General features: G+C 36.3%; 1 pseudogene; it reads right to left on the reverse strand.

Annotated features, from left to right (window-relative positions):
* Window positions 1-984: 984 nt before the first annotated feature.
* LOC128161086 (uncharacterized) lies at window positions 985-18,057 on the reverse strand (annotated as a pseudogene).
* Window positions 18,058-18,962: the final 905 nt, after the last annotated feature.

The following is an 18,962-nucleotide window of genomic DNA, read 5'->3' on the forward strand; positions in this document are numbered from 1 at the left end:
TTACTCATAATACGTTCATTCATACACGGCATAAAAGGTTACAAAGGTTAATATATAGAATACACAATACATGACTCAATATAGAGTACTAGAGCTATCGTTGCAGACACAGAATCGCCAAATATGTCACTTGTTCTTAAACTCTCAATTTGGATATTATTATGCCCGTATTATGCACCTGGTTTCATAACATCATTTAGGAATACTACGCATTGCTACCAGAGTCACAGAGTTCATTCTGTTAATTATCATTAATACCATTCAGTGCGCAGTATTAAGATACACATAAATATCACAGTGACCATTATGTAATATTAGCAATTCAAGGTCATAGCATGGCTATCTGTTTACATACGTCCCCCAAACAAAAGAAATATCCCGAAGGGAGATTTCTCATGCCTGGCGCCCGGAATAGGAAAGCGTCCTTGATCTACCCTTGATCAGACGAACTTCCTAGTGACATACCAGTCAGAACATCTATGTTAAGAGATAGTAACAAGTGACATGTTTCCACCTCCGGCTTGGAACATCATTCATCTATAAAAAAAAATCTATAACCAGGACGTATACATGTTCATAAAATCATGTAGCTTGATTATATCGCATTACAATCATGAAAACAATAATGAATAAAGTATGATAATAATGACCAAGATGAAATAACCATAGTTGAATATAATCGTTATTCATCATCAAAGTAATACTAAGTATGGTTAAGCTTGATGTCACATATATATACAAAGTCAGTGCATGCTTATAAGTTCACAAAATATATCTTCCTTCTTAGGGGCGAGGTTAGCGTCATAGGTTCGGAGTCCATCGGTTTCTTCCTGAAGTTCTCCAGAGTGAATCACCAAATTCGAGATTTATAATAGCACAAGATAACGCACATTTCTACTTTAACACAATTCACATTTTTAATTTTCGCTAATTTGCACAATTCCTTTATAAGGAATACACAACTTCTTCACGGCTGTAGCTTAATTATTCATCCATCATCAGCACCCGTGGATAGAGGGTCGGCGCGGATGGCGAGACGACTTCTCGCGGAGCGTCTCCTGCGTTCCTCTGTTGCGTAGACATCGCGGCCTTCTCTTCCAGGTATTTACGTGCCAGCTCTGGGTCCGGTCGATAGTATTTGGTCCATGGATAGTCTTCATTTTCCTCCTCTCCAAGAAATTGTTGTGCTAGTTTAGTCGAAATTGTCCCCGTGTTACTGGCCAATTTGCGAGTTGCGACTCTTCCGCTTCGTCGGGGTTTCTCTTGGATCCTAGTGACTTTCTGGATTGGTTCAAGTTCAATAATGTCGCTAGAGGTCCTTTTCTCTGGATTCTCACAACAAAATACAGTGTCTTTGGAAGAACCTTTCTTATCTCCGTCACTACCCCTTTTTTCGACAACCTGTCCAGCAACCACGACAACATATACCACCCCACTTTTTAAATATTTTTCCGTTTCTTAATACAAAGTACTATCGTTATTGTTACTGCCAAAGTTAAAACCAGGGGCTTCCCACCAAAGAACATGGGTTGCAAATTAGTTACTGGCAATTCCGCCATAAGCGAATTCATAGGGAAAACTTTAATATCTTTAGTCTTAAGACAATAAACCATGAAAACCCGAGGAACCTTGTCCCATACTCAAAATGTTGATCGCAAAATTTGATTGTTTTTACGAATTATCTTAAATCACTTACAAAAGTCACACTTACAAAAATCAGTCGTAAAATTTCTTTACTTATTTTCTGTCTCATGTATTTCGAGTATATGTTAAATCTATACATACAAATAACCGAGGTGCTGAGTCCGCGTTTACTAGTCGGCGTATCTCAATACATGTTTAATGTCACAGGGGGTCATCCTGTCATGTCTTTTTAAAAGCGTGCAATATATACAAAGCTAAGCTTATTCAAGATCATTTACATCTACATTCGGTTTCGAGTGACGCCCTCCCTCCTAACGCTCGCGGAGGTGATTTCTCCTCTAATGATTAGCATAACCATATCAGAGTATGGCTCTGTATCACTCAAATAATGGCTGTATATGTTCAAGGTTGCTGTCAATGTGACTCTTCCAAACTTTATTTTGATATAAAGTTCACTAGGGGGCGTCAATCTCAGTTCCAATAACTCAGATTCTGACATATGAAAATAAAGGATACTTTATCTACCCTATTACTATCTGTTTTAAGACAACTAAACAATCCTCTTTAAATTTTTGTTTATTAGATTTACGGGGTTTAGGGATTGGGTTGAAGCCTAGACCTACTTTAGGGGCTATTTCATCTATTTCCATATTTTCTTCTAAGGGTACATTTGGGTTATCTAAGGGTATTTCATAGTCTCGACCACTATTTTCACCACATTGATTTGACTCATGGGTCTCATCCGATTCTGAATCTACGGTCTGATCATTCTCGTGTTTTTACTGCTGATCATCCATGATCGTCTTAGCTCTTATACGTCTTTGAAGTTCTGCTAGGGGAATATCCTCTTCGTCTGAAGATCCTTCTCTTTCCCATTGTTTGGACTGTATAGCTCTTTCCAATGGTTCTGGTTGCATGTCTTCATTTTCTGACGACGATTCATCTTCCGGTGGCACCACATAGTTAGTTTTTCTTAGAGTTCTTCCACCATCTTCAGTAGTTTGTGAAAGGGGCCAGTGCGAAATATCTGCCAGTCTTAATTGTCGCGCATGGCATTTGGTGGTTAATCCAGTCAATTGATCTCTCACCACGAAACTAACTGGTCCTTTCTGCTCTATGATTCGATAATATGGTAGCCACTTTTTATCTAACTTATTTTGTCTTCTGTTGTTCTTAAGGTAGACAAGGTCACCTACCTGAAAATTTTCATCTTTGCTTTTCTTATCGGCCTGAGCTTTCTGTTTCTTCTTGGCGTCCTTCATATTACGATGTACTAGCAGGAAAGCTTTATGTTGTTCTTGAAGGGCGATCTTGTGTTGATCTTCTCCCGCATATCTCCTTCGAGGTTTCATTAACGTATCAAGAGGTAATACGACATCTCTGTTGTACATAAGGTAATATGGGGAAAACTTTGACGAATCGTTAGGATGGAAACGAATGGCTGCCAACGTCTGATTAAGATGAATATCCCATGTTTGAGCGTTGTCTGTTGTTTTCTTAGCCATCACGTCATGTAGAGTTCTATGAAATCGTTCTACTTTACCATTACCTTGAGGGCTGTAATAAGATGTTTTGATATGGTTGATATTCAATTCTTTTAAAGTTTCTTCCACTTTCTTATTCACATTTTCTGTTCCGTTGTCTGTGAGGATTTGAAGAGGACAGCCATATCTTGGATATATTTCTTCTAAGATAAGATGTACTATGTTGTCAGCTGACTTATCAGGAACGGGAGAAGCTTCTGGCCAACCAGAGTAAATGTCAATAAAAGAAACTATGTACTTGTTTCCCGACAAGGATGTTGGATATGGTCCTGATAGATCAAGTCCTACTTTAGCCATTGGAAAAGGTGGTATATCTGTCTCTTGAAGTGGAGGTTGATTTTTCTCATTGCTCCTCGTTTGGCATACTACACATCCTTCTATATAAGAGTATAACCTTTTGTACAAATTTGCTATGTAGTACTTTTGTCTGATTACGTCATATGTTTTGTCCACTCCCATATGTCCAAGTCCGTCATGATATTGCTGCACTACTAAAAGTTCTTACTCACATGGTACATACAGGCGAAGTTTTGGGCCTTCTGAGTCTCCATCTGAAAGATAGTACATTAAACCATCAATTTCCAAAAACTTCTTTTCTTCGGTTGCTGTTGCTGTTCCTTTACTTAACCGATTCTTCAGTTTCTTGATCTGCTCATCGTGTTGTTGACTTTCTTTGATGTTGATTTCTTCTGGTAGATCAATAAAGGGTTTGACCAATTCGTCGTGTTGTTTAACTTCACATCTGGCTAATCTCTTAGGCGAAAAGGCATTGGAGTTAAGTACGTTCACTTCAAAGAAATTGTCCTTAACATCTGGTTCATCATGCTCTGATTGTTCTTCCTCTTCACACTCGAGGTTGACTGTCGGTAATCGGGATAAGAGATCTACACAGCAGTTAAATCTTCCTTCTATGTACTCTACCTTACAGTTATATCCTGCAATACTTAATGCCCATAGTTGAATTTTCTTATTTTGCATTGGAGATTCTAAGATATACTTGAGCGGCCTATGGTCTGTTCTTATAGTAAACTGAGCACCGTGTAAATAATGGTCTAACTTCTGAAGGGCGTAATGGATTGCAAATGCCTCCTTTTCTATGGTTGACCGCTTTTCTTGAGTTTTACTCAGCTTGTGGGATAAGTAATATATTGGCTTATCTTCTCCCTCATCTGTCTTTTGAGTAAGGCACGCTCCAATACAATTGTCGCTGGCATCGGTGTACAGGATGTAAGGCTTATTAGTATCTGGATATGCTAGTAAAGGCACTACCGTTAAACTTTCTTTAATAAAGTCAAACGCTTTTTGGCAACATGGTGTCCATTTGAACCTTGCATATTTTCTGGTTAAGTCAATCAATGGTTCCGCAATCTTAGAGAAGTTCGGTATAAATCTCCTGTAATAACTACACATACCTATAAAGCCACGAACTTCTCGGACTGTAGTGGGCGCTGGTAACTTTCTTATAGCTTCGACTTTCTTTAGATCAGGTGTAACGCCATGTTCATCAATGATGAAACCAAGATATTCTGTCTGTTCCTTGAAGAAACTACATTTCTTTAGCTTCATTTTAAGTCCATGCTTCCTTAGGCGGTTGAAAACGTCTTGAATATGCCGAAGATGATCTTCCGGTGTCTCTGAGAATATAAGAATGTCATCCAGGTATGCGATGGCAAACTCCTCTTGTCCTTGAAGAACTATGTTCATCAGCTCTTGAAAGACTGCCGGTGCATTACTCAACCCAAATGGCATCCGGCTGAATTGGAATAGTCCTTTGTGACATGCAAAGGCCGTTTTTTTTCTTTACTTGAATCTTCTAATTTCACTTGCCAATATCCACTCTTTAAGTCTAGTGCAGTGAAATATTTTGCCTTACCTAGTAAACATAGGATGTCATCAATCAACGGTAGCGGGAATGATACTGGTTTCACTATCTTATTCAAGCTTCTAAAGTCAACGCACATCCGGTCTGATCCGTCCTTTTTCTTCACCACTACTAAGGGAAATGACCAAGGCGATTGTGATCTCTCAATAATCTTTGCGTCCATCATTTCTAGTATGGCCTTGTCAATTATCTGTCTTTTATTTAAGGGTACACGGTAGGGTCTGTTCTTTATTGGGTGGTGATCTCCAGTTTCTATCTTCATTTTAACAGTATCAGTCACTCCAAGATCACTGTCTTTCTTTGCAAATAAATCATTGTTTTTGCTCACAAGTCTTTTGATTGAGTGTTCAAATCAGGTACATCAAGTTTGTATTTCTGAGATTTCCTTCTGTTTTAATGCGGTAATTCGTCCTACTATGTAGCCTCTTGGAATTTTATAATTTTTGTTAGTTTGGTTAACGAAGATCATTGGAACTTTCTTATCTTTCCGAACTATACAAACGGCGTCTTTTAAATATAGTCCTGGGTCTTCCATAATGCAGTTATTGTCTATGCTGTTCACTTCAACCAAGTCTTTTTTTCCAGAGGAAAATTGTTATTTATTTTTCCATAGAATACAGTCACCGTGTTTGGTCTCATAATAAGTTTCTTAGGAGTTCTTACAATAGTTGAGATGTGTAATTCTTCTTTAAGTTCCGCGTATACTTTGCCATCAATACGCATGAGTCCAAGATCAAAGTATAAACGAACATTGTTTTTCTTGAGCCAATCACGACCGAGAACCATGTTTCGGTTGAGTCCCTTTGTCACATAAAGTTTGTGGTCTAAAGTTAACCCTGAAATCTTAAAGGAAATATTTACATACCCTATCGCAATTAAAGAATTGCCATTTCTGCTTGTAAAGAGGGGATGTCATTATTAAACAACTTGGGGCGGGGAAATAGATTATCATACATTTTCTTACTAATTAGAGATACGGCTGCACCTGTATCTACCAAAGCTCTAAATTTATTTTTACCTACTTTTAATAAACAGCTACTGGGGTTGTTAGTAAAATTAATTTCATATGTAGGTCTTTGTTTAAAGTTCTTTCTTCGGGCTTCAACGAAGGAAGAACGTCTTAGTTTTCCTGTTTTTGTTTATCAAAATAAGAGCGCGATTTGAAATTTACTTGGTCGCTAGATTTATATGTTCGGCCTTGACGATTTGATGGTCTGCCTCGATTTTGCTGCGCTCTTTGATACATATGCGAGCCCCAACAATCTGCACGCACATGACCTACTTTACCACAATTCCAACATTCCACAGGCGAACGGGGTTTCTGCTCTATATTATGGACGGGTTTGTCTTGACTGGGTCGTTTATTTATTTGAGGACTGGACCTGACTTGGGGTTTATTTTGAGTACAAAATCGAGCCCTATGACCCGCCTGTTTGCATTTAAAACACCTACTATTACGCGCATGGTCAATTTCCATTGGTTCTACATGCCTTGTTTCTACTGAGGTAAGATTATCTGCTCTATCCTTTAATAAGGGAAGAGTAGTATCAAAATTTGAAAGAGTCCGTCTGTTGTCATTACTCTGTACAATTTCTGTCATATTTGACCCTCTTATCGCTAGTCTCTGTCTCAGATTTTGTTCTCTCATTGCTTTTTGAATTGCGGATTCTAAATCTTTAGGGTTTTCTCGCAAAATTTTCATTCTGAGATAGTCGAATGTCAACCCGTCACAAAAGATATCTACTAACTGTTGTTGTATCAAAGGATCTTTTAGTCTGTCATTACTGTAGGCGTCTTCCGCGATTTGCAATAGTCTCTCGGCGAACAACTGAACACTTTCATTTGAATTTTGTCGAGTCTTACGCATTACTGCTAACGCGTGTTGGGGACCTGTTATTTCTGCAAATCTATTTTTAAGGGATTCATTAAGATCGTTCCAAGATGGGATTTCTTCAGACGCATTTGTTTCATCTAAATACCTTTTAATATAATCCCCAACTGAACCCTTACTCGTTATGTATGCAAGCATGGGGATCTCATAACCTTGTTTCCCAGACATAACACTGTACTTTTCAACTTCCTTTATCCACTGTTTAAATTTTTGAGCATCTCCCTCAAAAGGAGTTATCACAGAAGATAGGGGCACTGAGAGTGCGGCTGTTATAGCAACTTGACCAATAAAAAAATCTTTTTCATCATCCTGATCTGGGACTCGGTGTCGAGTTTCACGAGTTTCATACGGCCTAGCATTATGATATGTTTCAAAAGTATTTTGTTTAATCTGCTCTTTTTCTGGGGATTTTTGACCTGTTTCTTGCCCTTTATTTTCATTGTTCTGACCCAACCCCGCGAATTGTTTTTCTAATTGCTCCATTTGATTTTTAAATTCTTTTTTATCAAACCCATCACCTGTCGCCATATTGGTTGCTTAGACAAAGTTGTTTACTTCGAGATAGCTATAAGAGACATATAGAAATGGTTCTTACCTTACTCTGTATTGAACTTCGCTCAGTCCTGGTCACTGGCACCAAGAAAGTTCATGTAAGCCTTCAGTCTTACGGATCCAATTGAGGGTCAGCTCAAACTTAGTGATGTCAAGTCCAGTATTTCTTTCTCAAGCGGTTTTATTAAGCGTGATCGTATAATTACAATTACATCAGCTAATAGCAGCCCAAATCAGGAGTCTGCACAATCTCATTTTATATGGGTATATATAAGGTTTTACTTATGATGGACAGTTTTGACTAGTTCGGCCCATTTTCGACGATCATGAGTGAACATTTAGTGTTCAAAATTAAGATTAATATTTTATTTCTAAATAAAGTAACAAAACTGTCAAAACTGCCAATCAAAGAGTCTGGATGCAGGATGTGAGTCTCCGAGTCCTGGGTCTCGGAGTCCCCCACCTAGTATGAGACATCACTTACTCATAATACGTTCATTCATACACGGCATAAAAGGTTACAAAGGTTAATATATAGAATACACAATACATGACTCAGAGCTATCGTTGCAGACACAGAATCGCCAAATATGTCACTTGTTCTTAAACTCTCAATTTGGATATTATTATGCCCGTATTATGCACCTGGTTTCATAACATCATTTAGGAATACTACGCATTGCTACCAGAGTCACAGAGTTCATTCTGTTAATTATCATTAATACCATTCAATGCGCAGTATTTAGGTACACATAAATATCACAGTGACCATTATGTAATATTAGCAATTCAAGGTCATAGCATGGCTATCTGTTTACAGGCTTCAGATATCCTATTAGAACTGAAAAAATACATTTAATGACTTTGTTTGAATAATCGTGTATGAAGATATATACGCATTTTTATTCATAGGCGTCGGAACCGGTGGAGGGGGGAGGGGGGGAGGGGGGCTAACCCCCCTCACCCCACACACCCCACACACACACACTTTTTTTGCCAAGTTAGACCTAACCATTAGGGAAATAGTAACCCGTAGTAGATCCAGGGGCCCGTTTCTCAAAAAGGCCTACGTCCAGGCGTAAGCTTAGTCCGGACTTAATCAGGGACTTAACCTCAAAACCAGACTAAGTTGCGTTTCACAAAAAGGCGTAAACTTAGTCGGGACTAAATTTGGGTTTAAATCTACGCCTTCTAATGGGTAGGCGTAAGTCCTTAGTCTGTGCACAAAAATGGCGAGTATTTTGTTTCTAAGGCAAAATATACAGATAATTTTATTTTTTGGTTTGTTTTATGTGTTATTTGTACATGTATGTATAACTTTAAGAAATACCTATTGTTCGATAACTGTCTCTATTTCTAAATAAATTAAAATTAAATCAATTTGATAAATAATGTGCTCACCTTATTAAACTTATATAATATACATTACTACTCGTAATGAAATTTACCTAAAGTGTGAAAAATGGGTATACCCCAATAAATGATATAAACACAATTATTTAAAAAATGCTTTATTTCTAAATTAAACATTTATTCCCCAAGAAGATAGATGTATATAAGTACGAATAGATTATTGATTTTTTTTATTAATTCTCAGTAAGCATGAACTAGAATTTAATGTTTCTAATAAAATTTGAACCTGTGAAACGAAACTGATTTCAAAATTATAAATAGGAGCAACTCAAAACGTCTATATTTGTACTGTGTCCTTGTGTGTGGTTGTTTGTTCTTTACATATACATGTATTACTGAAAACTTTACAACACGTATGCATTATCATTTTCATTTTTTTTTTGCTCCTAGTATCTCTACAAAACCGTATGAAAGCTACATGTATTTTGGAATGTTTATGAACTCGCATTTAGATACAATCAGTTTTTGTTTGTTAAAATATTACTTAAAAATGTGTTTTAGAAGCGTGCAGAGTGTGCATCAATTTTAGATCTGTTGACAAGCGTTTGTCAAGGTTATCGATTATTATAAAATTTCACATGCACACCTTGAATTTTTGGAAATAAAATTCATTAATCTTATTAATTCTAGGATGAAGTGATCAATTGCATTCATATTTAACATCGATCGTAATTCTTTTAAAAAAAGTATGGGGCACATGTACTATCAATGATCTCCGTGCATATTCATATGCATTGTTTATTTGTACTCATTTAATTGAATTGATCTTTAATTACTTGAATTCATGATAGTTTTGTTTCATCACATTTAAGATGTACGTATATCAAGGGATTTTTCTTAATTTCGAAGTTGTCGACTTGCAATACAAAAGCGTTGTTTTAGCAGTTTTACAACAGTGTGCTTTATTTACAAATTTAACTAGCTTGCATTTGTCATACTTATTATATAAACAATTGTATACACCCCCATCCCAATAACCCAAAGCAGATAGGGAAAAAAAACTCACATGCACTTATTAAAACCGCAAAGATGCAAAATGTCTTATCCGGAAGGGGATAGGGGATTTTTTTAGATAAGGCATCTAAAAAAAATCCCCTATCCCCTTCCGGATAAGACATTTTGCCTTTTCCATTTTACTTGTAAAAACCTTTTATTTATAAAACTTTCTTTATAAAGGAAGAAAGTAAAACTCACATGCACTTGTTAAAATCGCAAAAATGCAAAATGTCTTATCCGGAAGGGGATAGGGGAGTTTTTAGATGCCTTTTCCATTAAACTTGTAAAAACCTTTTATTTATAAAACTTTCTTTAAATAGGAAGGGTGTTCTTAGATAACTGCTTTTATATCTTTATTTTAATCAAGATACTGTATACAGGGTTATATTTCCGTCCTTCTACACTTGCAAACAGTTTCACTCGGTCGTGACTTCGCCAAGTCACAGCTGTTACCTAAAGCCCCTTTCACAATTGGCGCACGACCACTTTACACCACTTTGCGATCGAAATTTTTTAGCTTCGCACGAGCTGTCGCATACGTTGCACGAGCTCTCGGATTCGTTGCATACGTTTTACTGGTCGCATCAAGTCTCCTCTGAATAGTGGACATGCACACTATTCAGACGCGACCGAACGCGATCCAAATTATCGCAGTGCAACGCACGAACATTAGTACGAACGTTTTACAACGTTTTGTGTACTCGCAAGAGTGATACACGATTTATAAAGATCGTAAGATAAATCGCTGGTGTTTATGCGTCTGTTTTGCGACCGTGAGACTGTTGCTCAACATGTCTCATGTAATCTTGCAACGTTTTACTACCATTGAACGACTTATCAGCTTCAATATGCCATGCTTTTCTACTAGTATATATACCCTGTATAAGTATCTCCATTTCTGAACAAAATTTAAAATATACATTTATTGCATGATGGTGAGGGAAATACATGTATGAAGATTTATTCCCTCAAGAAAACTCATACTTCCCGATAGAAATTTGTTTTTTCTGGGGAATAAGTCTTCATATTCCCTGAACATTAATGCAATAAACGTTTTATTATACCAAGCAACATATGATTACACAAAATACGTTGATTTTTAATAATGTTTGACTTTTCAACAGTCGCAACATTAACGTCGTGATTGTTTGATTTCCCATGTAACTGTCTCATTTTTCTTTCATAAATCATAGATAGTTAAGTTGGTTCTGAGATATAAAGAGAATCATAATGATTAAATATTTTTGATTTAATCATATTTGTCTACATCGTATGCTCATATAAGCTTTTTCATTCCTATGACATCGCCCTGTCACGTGACTTTCTAGACCAATCAGATACATGTATAATAGAATAATATAATATTGAGGTATAATAATAAATGCTGCTGCATACCTGTATCTTCTTAGGCGGCATTTTTTTCGCTTTCAACTATGTCTACTGAATATGGGCGGTGTATATACCCCCTTTGACTCGCACGATCATTCGTACCATGGAACGCATAATCCCACGTCCAATCACACTGGCGCACGTTCAATCGTCCGATCACCTAGTCTCTCGCGCGTTCCTATCGTTTTTTGCTTTCACTGTACAACAGTCGCATACAGACGCAAGATATATCGCAAGATTTAATGCATTTACATCGCACAACGCTCGCTTAGATCGTGCGAAATTCGTACGAATACTTTTTTCATATGCGATTATTTCGGCAACAATTAACGATTCATATCTAATTTTTTCGGTCGCACGAATATTTGGTCGCTTCTGCTCGTGCGCCAATTGTGAAAAGGGCTTAAGTTACTTAATATTAATTATCGAAAATCAACATAAATTTGCCCGCTGACAACGAGAGTGAAATGATTGAAAATTAAACAGGGCGAATTATTCCCTGTTTATGGATGGTGAATATTACTTTCAACCCCCCCCCCCCCGAAAAAAACAAAACAAAACAATCGATCGATTTAAACCAAAAACAGGAAAGGGAGTTGGGGAGACCCCGGCCATAAATGTTGATAATTCCTGTCTTGTTAATTGTTGATATTAATATCTTTCAAAACTTTTATCATTTGAATCGCAGAAAATCAAGAATAATTTTCATGTCATTGTCTACATTCTTTCAATATTGGAACAGAAGATGGACAAGGTTCATATAATATTATTTATACTCATGGTGATATTATTTTCTATAAATAATATAGTGAATTGATAAAAAAGAATCAAGCCTTATCCCAGCATCTGAAAATGTCTAAAGATCTACAGTGTCTATGAAGCATACTTTTCATTCTGCAGACGTATTGGGGCATATCCACTGTACCTTGTCCATGTATTCTATAAATATTTGTTTACACGAACATTGAAGTTAATTTCTATGTATTGTTTCATTCAATCAATATGTAAGATTGTGCCTCAATATCATCTACAATGCATTTAATTGTCACATATTTGGTTTCTGAAACCTCTTATATATGCCGCTTTCATATCAACTGTTTTTCTCTAAAATTTCATTATGTTAAGAAGTGTGTAGGCATTTGTTCTACTTTTATTAATATAAAATGTCATGAACAGCTTGAACTATGCACATTCAGTGGTAAAGTATAACATGCGTACTTTCGGGTACTACATGTACTATGAATTGGAAAATTGATCCACCACATATAATCAAAGCCTCAAAGCAAAACAAAATACGATATGCGCATGCTTAGTACTCAGCGGAGATGTCTAAGTTTTTCGACATTTAAACCCTAACTTACGCCTTTCTCAGAAACGCAACTTAGACCCGACTAAATATTGGCGTAACTTTGTTAGTCGGACTAACTTCAGCCCAGATTTACGCTTTTTTGAGAAACGGGCCCCAGTGTTCTGTGATGTCACACTTTTTTGTAAAACTTTGAATTCTTAAAATATTGTGCAAGAAAGTTTTAGTTATTTTATGTGAATATAATCACATGGATGTAATTAGAATTATTGGTAGGTTCAAGATATTTTCGCACTTAATTTTATACTAAATTTCCAAATTTTTATATATTTTATCTATGCAAAGGGGAAATAACTCTATTTCTGACTTTTCTCTCAGTTGTATGTCTAAATGCTATAGTTATTCTTATTCCAACGATTAATTTTAAAATATTTTTGTAATTTTAGTTTTCTGATAACGTTGACATTAAAATTAAACAAGAAAAACAAATTTCTGCCTACAAGATTTTACTTTTAACAAAAAAAAAATTCAGTTTTCTGATGCTAAAATATGCTTTAGTTTATGTTTATGTGGCATCTCAAAAAGTGTGATGACGTGTATATTTTTTCTAACAATTGATGACATTTAAGTCTATTTAGTCGAAATCAGTTCAGTTTTTCAACTTTCCTCAGAGAATTTTACGAGTATGGAGCTACCTGAAATATTAATACGTAGTGATATTGAAAATTGGAGTCATAGGAGGTACATATTAAACCCCACCACCACGGATAAGGAATTTCATGATTTGGGGGAAAAAATTGGGCAGGTAAGATTGGAGTTATAGGCTTAACCCCCCCCCCCCCCCCCCCCCCCGGATTAGGATTTTCATGATTTTAGGTATTCGTTTCAAGATTTTTTGTGATTAGTTTAGCCCCCCCCCCCCCCTTTTCAAGTTGCTTCCGACGCCACTGTTATTAGAGTACATGCAACAAATTGTTAAAGTATAGGCCTCGGCTGAATTAAGAAAATATCTCCAAATGCATCCTTATCGCTACCACAAAGTTGTGACAAGACCCCCCCCCCCCCCACACACACACCCGCGAAAAATAACACGGAGTCGGCCAGCTGAGTTACAAAGTTATCGATAAGAAAAACAAATTATTTAAAGACATTGGTTTTGAGATTGTGATTAATATGAGACATAAGAAGCGACACCCTCTTTAAAAAAATGAATACAAAAGATAAGGTTAACTGTCGTGAAATTAAAATGTGTATAGATATTTTAAGAAATGTTTCTTTGCATTGTCGGCAATATATAGGGGAAAAAGCCTATCATGAAGGTAAAAATTGGCATTTTTTTTTTTTATTATTTCAAGCAATTATTACGGGATATGAGTATGACGTCCTGAATGTCGGTTCAATACAGACTCACTTTGTGAAGTTGGTTGATAAAAATTTTTGGAGAACTTTTATAATACAGCTTTACAGCCACTTGTGAACTAGCTAGCTGCAGGTCTGTAGCTCCCGGTCTGAAAAAATTCAGATGGACGACCTGGGAGCTACAGTGCCTCCCTGAGTAAAACTTCAATTTACGGCGCACAAAAAATATGCGCTAGTTTTTTTATTATTATTATTGAAGATTGTGTTATTATTTATCTTTCACTTACACAACAAAAAGAAAGTACATTTATAAATACATGTAAAGTAACATAAATTTTCCGCGAAAAATTACCAAATCTTTGCAGGTCGTTTATTCTAACTAATTCAGAAAAATAACAAGAGTAAATCTGTAAATGTGACAGCAAACCGGGTTTTCTTTTGTGTGAACAGTATCCATAATCCATTTGTCAATCCTGAATTGATAAATGCTACCTATCCAAAGAAATGGAGTACTCTATATGCAATTTTATTGCCCAAAAATGACTAAGTTCAACAGCTGATATTTTTTCATAAATTATCAGAAATCAAAATTCTAGCAATTTGCATACCTCTGATATATGTATAATTGATCTGCAAAAGAACAACTTCCTACCTTGAAAACTGTTCGAGGAGTTATCGGTACAATAAGGGTACCTTTTTGACGGCCACTTGCCCGCCCGCCATTTTTACTATTTCAATAATCGGAAACCCAGTTAAAAATTATCTCTCAAAATTCTTAGAATTCAGAAGCAATGGAGTTACATTGGACCTCACGGCGGTCTTCAAACCCCATGCCGCTCAAAATATAATTACCCCCTTAGGAAATTTCTTGATCCGTCTCATTTCTAGAAAAGGGTACGCATTGACGTATATTCCAGTTTAAATAACATGTCAGCTTTTTTTTTAGAGAAATAAGATATTAGGCATTTCCTTTTATAATACCATGAAAATTATATTACGGAAATTAGCGCATTCCTCACGTCGGCAACGATTTTTTTTCTACATGAACCGCTTCTTGTTTGGTCCAGTTTCAATCATACCTCAATTTTTTGCTGAAAATAATACCGGTGTTTTCGATAGAAAAGGTGTCGTTCATTAAAACCTTATTGCAACAGTTTAGCTAAATATTATGTTTATTTTCCGTCCATTCCGGTGGTTACGGTATGTCTTTTCCCGCAGCAAGGCAGTTACCATGTAAGGTCATGACAAAATTCGACAAACTTGTAGACTTTACATTTGTCAATTAGTATCATGTTAGATGTGCTTTTGCCGAGCCTGAAGTTGCAAATGCAGAAACTACGGATTGAAAGTGTGCAAAGTTGAAGGTTTAATTAACTTATGTAAACAATAAAGTTGCAAAATGTGCATCATGCGAAGGAACTGTGTCAAATCTTACACGTTTTTATGCTCGAGTTTTATAGGTTACACGATCAGAATTACACATATTCATACTCAGGCTCACACATCAACACGATTCCATATTCGGATTTACAAGTTTACATGTCTGGATTTTTGAACACGATTACCCTCCATACCCGACGAGCATGCTCTCTCAATATGAACTTTGTTGACAGGCACAGATAAAACGTAATCAGTTCCCAAAGGAAGCATGCCAAACTTTTCATAGCGCATGACGAAGATCTGACCATGTAGGGAAATCAAATGATTTTAACGCAATTTGGTTTCAGTTCATATACTCTCTCGACTTCTCCGTTCATTTCAATTTGAATTATGACATAACGTTTCCTCTTTTGCTTTTCATTTTCGCCAATTACGTATATTCGCTTGTCTTGGTAAAAAATTCTCCAAATATACTTGACAACTGCAGAAAGATCAGCGATCATTTTCGTGTTGCCTTCTCGAGAAATCAGTTTTATAGTTGGTTTTGGGGGCGAACAGTCGTTTCCATGTGCCACCAGAAGGTCCCCGTTGGTCATACAAGAATAAGAAAATGGCCAGAATTCTAAGTCAGTAGATCTAAGGACATCTCCAGAGGAACTGAATATTTTCACGTGGTTCCGAAAATAGATCACCCAAACCAGATTGTCGTATGTGACCCTAACACCGCTAATGGGTGGTCTGATTCTATCAGTACAGATGTTAGTTATGGTGACCATTTTTTTTAGGAACATGTTGGCAAAATTTCCTTGCGAGGAAGAGGGTAACCATTTGATAGCCGTTGGACAATCTGTCATCCTACCTTGAGCTGGTTTTGTTCAGTAATTACATCTTCGTGTGCTGTACATTTCCTTGTTTTCTCTATCTAAGAGGCATTGAGATCAATTTCTTTCTTGAGAACTGACCCCTTAACTTCATCTGCTCTTTCTTCGTTTCGTAAGCTATTTGTGTTTCTCGAATTATGCTCTACTAAAAGCAATATTTGGTTTGCGTTAATTGAAAAGAAACATGCTTTAATCATTACCTATAGCTTACTAGTAGTTCGCTTGGCTCGGATAAACAGCAATTTTTTTTGTACAGTCAGAGAAGGATCTATTTTCCAATCGAAACTCGACGTACATGTAGGTAACGGTGTCCAGTTTAATCTTAAAGAAAAAAGTCGAAATATCCCTGCTAAGCCTAATCTTTACCAGAAAGCATGAACTTGTAACTAAATAGTAAATGTGAAAACGATGACCATGCTCAAATAAGTTTGTCAATCTAATGATATTTGATCATCTTCGCTAGCCAAGGGTTTTCGGTCCACTTTGCTCCCCATAAACCCTTGGCGGATTTCATTGCGAAAACTCGGTGACGAGCTCCGTTTTATGATTGGCTGCAGCTGCGAGTAGCTGATCCAATCGCAGTGCTTGTAAATATAAACTTTAAAAGAAAACACATGTGTGATCTTTGGTAAATAATAAATTGAGACACAAGTTCTCGAGAACAGCTAGTGCCTCGCCAACGATGGTCTAACCAGATCGCTTTAAAAACCTATATATTTTACTGGGATTGAACATGGTTCTACAAACTTGTCAAGGCTCGCGTGATAGCATGGGAAGTAAACATGGCGAATGTAGACGTTGCCCATCCCGTTAGTATATACGTTCCTGCTTATGGTTATTGCTTTTAAAGGTTCAATGAGATTTATTTTATTTAATTTCTTTGGTTTACAATATTTACGACAACGATACCTGGTTTTATGACATGAAAGCTTTCATATAAATCGGCGACTTTTTCACTCCTGGTACAGGTCCATACAAAACACTATGAATAAAACATTCCGTGCTTTCCCTAGTTTATAACTTAATTCGTATTTAATAGCATCGTTAGTTATGTTCTAATATTCGGTAGTCAACATGTTTTCAAGTTGTATTAATGCCGTAGTGTGTATATAACCCGTTGTTTAATTCGATTAAAATGTAAATATGCAAGGGGCGCAACTCAAGTTGCTCGCTAGATAGCGCCACCACATCACCGAGTTTTCGCAATGAAATCCGCCAAGGGTTTATGGGGAGCAAAGTGGACCGAAAACCCTTGGCTAGCGAAGATAATATTTGATGTGCTTGATAAACACTTTCCAACAGACTGAAGCTAGAAGCTACTGACAGTTTAGGGGACCGAATGGACAACAGTTAAGCTGCAAAATATTATTTAGTAAAGAAAAGTTCAATAAATTTAAGGTTTTCAATTTGAGTATTTTCTAATATCTTCATACAGAGCTCTTCTTCTTAAGAAGATCAAAACAGTCTAAACTTTGCCCAGACCATTCAGCCCCCCTAAATAATAATAATTATAATATTAAAATCATCAAAGTACTGAGAGTACTCGTACTGAATATTAATATTTACTTCAAATTATCAGTATATTGTCATGAATATCAAGGTGATTGATTTTATAAATAATCGGAATAAAATTTGTTGTTAGTTGCTGCTAGCTTAAGCCTGGTAAACTAGTTTAAATTTTATCATTAATCCCCCTGTATTTCTTCCTGTCTTCTCTTCCGGCGATTTAACATCGATGCTCCTGAGGTCTACTCTTTGGTATTACCGATCTCATTCCGACTGTAAACTCTTGTTGGAGAAGCGTTTCTTGTACCAACCATATGAGTAATTTGTTTGTGAAACAGTATACATGTATTTTTGTATTTTTAAACGAGTACTAGTAAAAAGTACTCTTGATTTTTTAAAACCAAGAAGAGGTACTAATCAAAAATGTTATTGACACTTGGTCTTATTGACAACTGTCCCCCTAATCAAGAAAATAAAGTATATGAGGGGTCTGAATAAAATTTCAACGTACATTTTTATTTTTAATTCAATTAAATTCTTAGTTTTGCAAGGTTCAGAGCAACAGTTGTTATTAGAGCGGCATGATCACGATTATTTTGGTCAAACGAATTAACTCATTAGCAATGCATTACTGAGGCATTGTAAACAACAAATATAGAAAACTAAACTAGAGCAGAGCTCGTGGCAAAGCCACAAGTAAGTCTTCTGTTGTTGCTGCAAGTTGAAAATATATATGATTTGGTGACAAACGATTATAATGAATAAACTTTCAGTTCTGCTTTTGTTATAAAAACGTGATGTGACTGAAAGCCTGTATAATCAAAGTACTGATACTGAAAACGCTATCAGTATCTGTATATAACATATATACTTATATAACATTTCAGCTTATGTATATTTCCTTATCACTGCGTGGCAGCTCATGCAATGATATATGTAAGCCCCCAACATAAAATTCACAATACCCTGTACATTGGATTCACAAAAGTCCGTGTAGTTATGTGCATAAACCCTTGAAACTGGTTCCCTAACCAGTTTAAATGATGTATGCTTCTGCTAATAGTGGGTGGTTATTCGATGCACCGGAAGTAGAAGTATAACGAAAATAAAGTGCTGAGCTTTGCTAACCGCTTTAAAAACGTGTTTTGAAAAGACAGGAAGAAAATGTTTTAGGAAAACTATTTGTCGAACACAGTTTGTGTACTAGTAATCGTTTCAA

Source organism: Crassostrea angulata, chromosome 8, assembly GCF_025612915.1.
Source record: "Crassostrea angulata isolate pt1a10 chromosome 8, ASM2561291v2, whole genome shotgun sequence".
Lineage (NCBI taxonomy): Eukaryota > Metazoa > Mollusca > Bivalvia > Ostreida > Ostreidae > Magallana > Magallana angulata.